The following is a 7,766-nucleotide window of genomic DNA, read 5'->3' as shown; positions in this document are numbered from 1 at the left end:
GAAAGAGAATTAATAACACTGCGCGGTCTGCCTGCCTGAACAGGATTTTTGGCTTCTCATACAATGGTGCACAAAATAGGTCATTTCTTAAGTCTCTGAGGTCACTGTAACTTAATTCAGTGATCACGCAGATTTGATTCATTTGAACTATTTTACTGGATTCTTAACGTAGGCTATCCCAAATGTTCTCTGGTTTATTTTCTACAAGCTATTTTAAATTCTTTTGTATTATTATTATTTACTGATCCCGATCAACTCGCTGAATCCTTATGTGAGCCTTACAGAAATTGTAGCCTAGGCTATCATCACATTAATGATGGTGGCGATTATTGAAAGCCTCTCATTTTCTCGAACGATTAATACCTCATACAGTAGATGGCGCTGTTGTATCAGGACATTTGGGAATATAGTTTGTTTTTCACTGATTCTTGAGAATTTGCCTAAAACATGTCTCACTAAGAAAAGTGCTGATTCTGTTGGAAATTAATACCATTTCCATGAACAGAAAGAATCAAGGTTATAATCAGGGGGTCCTTTGCACAAATATGAGGTTCTTTTAAAGGTTTATTTTATTTTTGTATTAATTTAATGATTATATACTGGCCCATACCCTACAAAATCAGTTGTCCTCGAATAGGAGATAATCATTTTGACTTGATTAAAAACACTAAAAGCAATCATTTAATTTAATGATATCTTTACCACATGAAAGAGTACATTGTATTATGTATTAGAAACTCCAAACAGTACGTTTTGAGCAATATTTACTATTATTTCGTGGCTGCTCAAAATGTGTCCCACATTTTCGTCACCACCGTCAGATATTTATAAAAGGCAATAAAATCAGGCAACTACAAGGTCAACTACATTCTTGAGGACCTCATTTTCAAACCTTCAGCCGTACTGCATGCTTTAAGATCACTCAAGCTCCCATTAGTTTGCTATTTTCTCTTAAAGTTGTTCATATTTTTGGACACTGCTACTGTCACAACCGTAACATGTCAACACCGTCTCTTTTGTATACAAAATATTAGATTAGATTATAAAATAAATGTATACTTTTTAAGAAGAGGTTTGAAGTAGCCAGCAATAGGATGCAAACAGGGTGGATAATGTGAACAATTCATGCATATCATGTGAAAGAGTAGATTTTTGTCACCACCGTCAGATGTCACCCTCCGTCAGGTTTTCTGCTTAACGGTGGTGAAAAAAGCCTCCAAATGGTCCTCAACGGAGGCTTTTTGGACCAAATAGTGAAATAAATTTGTCAAGCAAGACTTGAGTGGTATTCATTTTGGAAATTTATGTTGTAATGAAACCACTGTCAACACCGTCAGATTAGTGTCACACCGTCAGATTCATTTTTCATTGGTTTTAAATAAATATGCTTACAATATGTTTCTTCAGTGGTGTAGTTATTAAAGTAATAGTCTGTTTTAATTCAAAAATATGGTTGTTGGATTAAAAAAGCATACTTTTTCTATTTAGGCCTAAAAAAACCTTGTATAAGTACTGGAAAAATGCCTATTTTATGAAAAAAATACAAAAAGGGGAGGTTGCACCGGTACATTGCTGAACAGCTAAGACCTTGGTCTATAATGACATACCTTCAGATTTTGTAATTTTACAAAAAAATTTTTTGCAAAATTAAAACCTGTTTTAGGCAAATTCTCAAGAATCAGTGTTTTATATTACTGTATTCTGAGTTCAGAGCTGTCTATCAGATGGAATACTACTTGTGATCCTTTCTGTAGCCGCGTATCGCACAGTTTTTGCCTTGTGTATAAACTAGACTGAACAATCAAATAGGGTCTATTAGAAATTTGGTTTTACCTGAAGTTCTGCACACTATGCTCAAGAATAAATCAGATGTGAACACCTTAGTAAAGTTTGCATTTTTACAAACGACTTATAACTAGTGGTTGAGGCAATGTTGCGTAGCCAATATGTAATAGGCCCATTAGTTAACAGGACCAAATGTTAACTAAAATAAAATAAACAAAAACAAGAATAAACAGAAACAAAATGAAACCAGCTATATGTTTTTTCTATCCCAGGCGAATCCAAGGTGTGTTGCCATAATTGTTTGTATGTTGTGAAGTCTGACCCCAGAACCACAGGGTTGCTGACAATTAATCCCGAGGATTGGCCAAGAGGTTTGCGTTCCAAGTTTATCGCCAAACTTTCCCATTGGACGTCATGTCGCCGAAGCACCGCCTTGAAGATAATATGAGAGGCACCCGACTGCGCTCGCAAACTACAAGGCTTCATTTGGAAGTTTAGAGGGACGTAAAGAAGTTACCTCGAGCTTTGAAATTTGGCATAGTAATAATAGTTCAAGATTGAAAAACGGACAGTGGTTTTCTGTGGAACCTACGCATGGAATTGATCAAAGCCGCTGTCACTGAAGTAAACTCACACCTGAAGATAAGTAAGTTCACTAAACAGCACGGTTTCCTTAAGTGTGAAATCACGCCTGGTTGACAATCATGAAATGCTCTAGGCGCTTTATCCTGTAGCCTCTTGGGAACTCATAGGTAGCCTAACCTTGAGTTAGGATGTTTTACAATCGGCTTCAAAACTGCAGCCTATTAAAATTTAATTTACAATTTAAGACGTGATCGGGTTGTGTTTCGGGTTTGCGGTTACACTTTGCCTATGACTATAGTTTCAATTCGTAAATATTTTATCATTGGCTGCAATTCATTGTGTAGGCTAAATTGTGAGGTTCCTAAATTCCTAAATTGCTTTGAGAAAACGTGCCATTCAGTTGAATATTGTTTCTACACACAACCGTTTAATCCTATAAATAACGTTACTGATAGACATGGTGTATGTTGTAGACTGCAAACAGCATACCAGTAGCCTATGTTGAATTAGGTTTCAGACATCCGTCATGATGAGTATAAGGAGATTACCAATAAATAGGCCTACCTGCGTCAGACATTTATTAATCAGAAATGGATAACATAAATCCTAAATAAGTATAAGCCTTTTGTTCTGCACATTTTCTTTCGGCTTTGGTCGCTTATTTGTGCAATAGCCCATGTTCCTGCCAAATACTGAGTTATAGTTGGTGTAATCATGCTGATCTGGGTTGAGGAGTTTGCAGAGCAGCTCTTTTTTCTCTCTCTTGAGGCAATATTCTGTAGGGGTGTTGATAGATGTGAGCCACAAGATTAGTGATGTTCATGACTGACATGTCAGATGGGGCATTTCTTGGCCTAAACTATTCTTTCAAAGATTCAGCAGACTTTTTGTTCAAGATACCTGGCCATGAAACACTCTTAAACTCTGTCCCCCCTCGGAAAACATCAACAATCTTTCAGTGAGGTAGGTGACATGATTGGGTATATGACTAGGGTTATCTGACTCAGGTGTGACTTATAACACCTAAGTCATACGTTGTTATTGGCTGTATTCATAAGGACATGGGTTCCTCTGTTTTAACAAGTGTGTACAAACTTTTGAAATGGTTTGTCTTAGTTTACATGTAGATACTGTATAACCAACAACACTTCTCTCTGGAGTAGGGTAGATTGATTAGATGTTCTTGTCCGCTGAACTCCGTTGACTTCACACTAGTATATGGCACAGATCACATGTAAATCTATACGGGAACCTTTTTACTCTGAATTTTGACATCTGATTTTTAGAATCGAGTGTTACTGTCAGAGAGCAGCACTAACAAACAGTTACACAACTGTTCACTTCCTGGTGCAAGCAACAGACTTATATGGGCTGCTCAGCCTATCAAGAGAGGGAACGACAAAAATACACCAAGTGCTAGTGGTGGTGTCACTGTCACTGCTGTGCCATATGGCTAGCTTTCAGGAGTTCAACTCCAAACTCACTCCGCTCACTCCAGTGGGGGAGGCATCCAGAGGAGGACCTACCGGTACGTGTGAGAATGGGTATGTTTTTGTGGCCACTTGTTGCCTATCAATTTGTGCATGTTCATCGGACATTGACTTGATCACCACTCATTGATTACAGCCAGCTTTTCAAAACCCTGATGTAATAGGCATGTGCATCGGAATACAAAGTATTTTGTTCTCCTTAACTGGTCAGATGACACAGAAATCATAAAATTAGACTAAGGAAGAAGGGAGTTACTTGTCTTGCCCTCATCTTGTCTTTTTCAGAGAAACATGGAGCTATGTTTGTCTTTGGTCATCATCGGGCTAAACACTGTAGTCTTACACCTGCGGTAATAGGAGTTGATTGATAGATATGATTGTGAGATTATGTTTTCTTTTGTTATAAAATATTGCATTAGATGTAATGCATCAAATGCTACTCTTCACTGTTTTTTTTTTTTTTTTGGATTAAGGAGCTACAAAGATCGCTTGACTGGGCCATGGCCTTTTTTTTGGTAGGACATTGTGTGGCTATTGATTGAATATGTGCTGCAATTTCCCCATTTTAACCTCCTTTAAAAATGTATGTCTTTAAAAGTGTATGGTTTTTACTGAAAACAGGCCTATTATGACAGTGAGTAGTCTCACTTGCTGAACTTTTCCTGAAGAGTTTCCAGGTCTTCCTAATTTTGTGAGTAAACCATGCAAAATTGAATGACCACAAGAATTAGGGATGGCATAGCCTTTGTTTTTTCATTGTCCATGACCCAATTAGAAAAAGAAGTGGCTAAAGCCTTTTCCTGTGCACCATACTTCTGGCATAGTCGGAAATTCCCTTTGCAATGCAAAGCAACATACTAACTTTGTTTGTATGGGCTTGATTCCATTTCCTGTTGACCAAACTCTCCTAGTCCCTCACTTTGTCACAGAAGCGGAATAGCCACTGGCAAGCACAACCAGTCAGTCCACCATACACATATCCCCCTCTTGAGGATCTGAGTCCGTGGGGAGATCATCTGTCAACACAAACTGGATGAGCAGGCTAAAGCAGCTTAGCAAGTAGGAATCATATGTGCAAGGATGATTTCATCCAGGCACCCCAAACAAGTTTCTTTTTTATAGTAACCCTTAAGGATCATGGACCTTTCTTATCATTTTGCTGTGCTGGGGAGGTGGGCATGTCATATTTGACACTTGATCAAGACCACCGAAAGGATAAAGAAAGAAACAGCCACTCTGTTTAGAAGCAGAGCTATGAAAAAACATTTTATGAAATGGCAAACTGTGTTTTGAAAGCGTATGGGCATGTTGTGGCTACATTGACCTTCCTCTGTAGTAGCCTGAAAAGCCAACGTGAACTTCACACGGCTGAGTATGGCTACTTCAGGCTACTTCTTCAAGTCAGGGCACAAAATGGTAAACCGTCTTGGATATTTTACCTTGATGTGAATATCATGTTTTATATCATTCTATGTAGTGCCTAGCAGTTGAAAAGGCCCAACCTTGTCTAACCAGAATGACCATCAATTGCTTTGATTTGAAGATTATGAGGTCTATGTCTGAGTGGACACTTGGTTCTATAGGTGAAGGGATTTGCATGAGAGGTGTACTGCCCACTGGGCTTCTGCTTGGAAACTTGAAACCCATCTATTCTGAGCAGATGCCTTGTGAAGGCTGCACCACGCACTCACATTTTCAAGGCTGCAGCAGACGTCCTGAATATGCGTAAGTGAAAGGGCTTATAAAATGTTTTTTGAAAGAAACTTTTCAGTATTCAAGAGTATTGGTGCAAGGTCACGTTTGGTAAACGTTTTTCTATTCAAGCTGACTGAGCAGGTGAAACATTTCTGTAAATGTCTGTGTGGTTTTTATTTAGATTCAGTCTGGATGTCGGTAGGGCCGTAGCACCCTCATTCCAGTGCACTATGAGGATTATTCGTGAGTTTAGAAGCAGTATCCTAGCCATCACCAATTGTGTGCAGTGCCACGTTTTCTGACGACTCACTTAATTGGAGCGTTGTTGTGCTCTGTGGCGGTTGGGACCGTGTCCTCCTCCCATAAACTCGTCCTTTAATGTGTTTACCTCTGTCTCTGTCATGCCCTCAGGGGAATGCCAAATGAGCACTTGGAACTGAACAAGGATCGCTCTCTTTTTTTTTCTTTAACGTATTACTTCAAATGCTTGGTGTTTCCTGTTTTTTTTTTATGTGGGCAGACCAAATCCTCATGCCAAATGATGGTAATCTGAAGCGGTCGTTACAGTCTGTTGTGGCACCATGACCTGTATTCCCCCCCTTAATTAACTCCCAACAGTTACTTAGCACACCACTTCCACTGAGGGATTAAAAACTACACTTGGCTTATACAGATGAACTTTGCGTGTGTGAGTGTCTCACACCATTCCGATCATGGTAGAGATGCCATTGATGAGTGTGATGGGGATGGCCTGAGTATACTCACCTCAGGGAGTTTCTTGTCCCAAGGCAAAGCACTGGGGTGTCGGTAAATGTTTCCCTTCATGGTGTAGCTATAACTCGTACTTTACATCACGTGTTTTAGAGAGTTCAAGGGCCTTGTTGCAGACAGACACCAAGCAGTCCTCACAACGGACTTGTTTCTTCCTTTGACCGTAAACGTTTTTTCCCCAAGCAAACAGGCAGACTCTGAATATGAATAAGTACATGGTTTATATTTCAAGTGCGTGCTCTTGTGTTTGGTGTGGAGCAATGAGGGTAAATGGTTTACTTATCAAGTCCAGCGTTGGCTTTCACTGGCAATCCCAAATCTTTTTATTGTCTTTTTCTATACTGCATTGTAGAACTGTGTCATTTCAGACATTTCTAGGTCATTGGGCTAACAATCTGGGCTTATCTAATAGAAGTCCTTTTCTGAGGCGTAAACACAACCCCCAGCCTAAATGAACACAATGCTCTCTCTCCTTACCTGTATTTGTTTTCAATCCTCCCACCCCTCACACCAGCGTACCTCACACAGCAACCCATTGCAGCAATATAGTGCTGTGAGCAGGGAGGCTGAAGAGGCTATTTTCTTCAGTACCAAGACAGGCTGAAGTCATGCCTTTAAACTTAGGAAGTCTGGAATGTTGGCTTTGTCACACCGCTGCTCATGTGAATTACTCTCCCGCTGAACGGCGACACACTCGCCAGGGGCTTTGCTCTGTAGTAACTGATTGTTCAGCTTTAAAGCGCTCCGGCACACAAGATGGATTTCACTGTTGTTTGTCTGAATTTCGATTTCTTGGAGCAAGTCAAGCTGACTTTGTGGATGCAAATTGTCCTTTAGTTCCTCTGCCTTTAGTCACGAATATGGCCAGCTTACAGTCCTTATTATTCTAAAACAACGTGACCCATTACCTCAAATTGAGGGAGATGTTTGAGTTTGATAGTGCCTGGTATTTCCTTTGAAAACTCCCATGATGTGTCGTACTGCACAAGTCAAATATAGACAGAAACCTTCCAGTGAACTTCCTGGACCACACCGCCTTTTGCTTATGGGCTATGGGGTTTCTATGTGTCTAAGGGGGCCTTGGAGATTTCACTTGATGAGGTCCAGGATAGGAAATGTCGGGGTCAGGGTTCATCATCATGGTCTTACAGACTGAATTCTCACGGGGCCAGACAGCTATGGGATGGGATGGGATAGGAGGGAAGGGCATGTTTGGAGAGAGGCAGGGGGAGGCAGCTGTTCTGAGATATTGCCTCCACGCAGTGGCAGAGGAGATGTTGTAGCTGGCTGCTGAACTCGATTAGGCCTCAGAGATCGGAAGTGTCCCAGAGGACCACTGAGGGAGAGGGTTGACGGGCAGCTGAGCTGCTGTACATGTAGGTGTCCAGAAATGGGCTAGACTGCTCTCTCATATAGCCTACCTCATGCATTTGTCTGTGC

At 40.4% G+C, this 7,766-nt stretch overlaps 1 protein-coding gene across 2 annotated transcripts in view; it reads left to right on the top strand.

The window, feature by feature from the left end:
* Positions 1-2,270: 2,270 nt before the first annotated feature.
* mical2b (microtubule associated monooxygenase, calponin and LIM domain containing 2b) overlaps positions 2,271-7,766 on the top strand; it is a 42,403-nt gene continuing 36,907 nt past the window's right edge. For both annotated transcript variants that reach the window (XM_062546824.1, XM_062546823.1), the window contains exon 1: positions 2,271-2,431. The gene's annotated coding sequence lies outside the window, so the exon portion shown is untranslated. The remainder of the gene's footprint in view (positions 2,432-7,766) is intronic.

The sequence above is a fragment of the Sardina pilchardus genome, chromosome 10 (assembly GCF_963854185.1).
Source record: "Sardina pilchardus chromosome 10, fSarPil1.1, whole genome shotgun sequence".
Taxonomy (NCBI): domain Eukaryota; kingdom Metazoa; phylum Chordata; class Actinopteri; order Clupeiformes; family Clupeidae; genus Sardina; species Sardina pilchardus.
The sequence above is the reverse complement of the archived record's forward strand: the minus strand, read 5'-3'. Positions and strand labels throughout refer to the sequence as shown.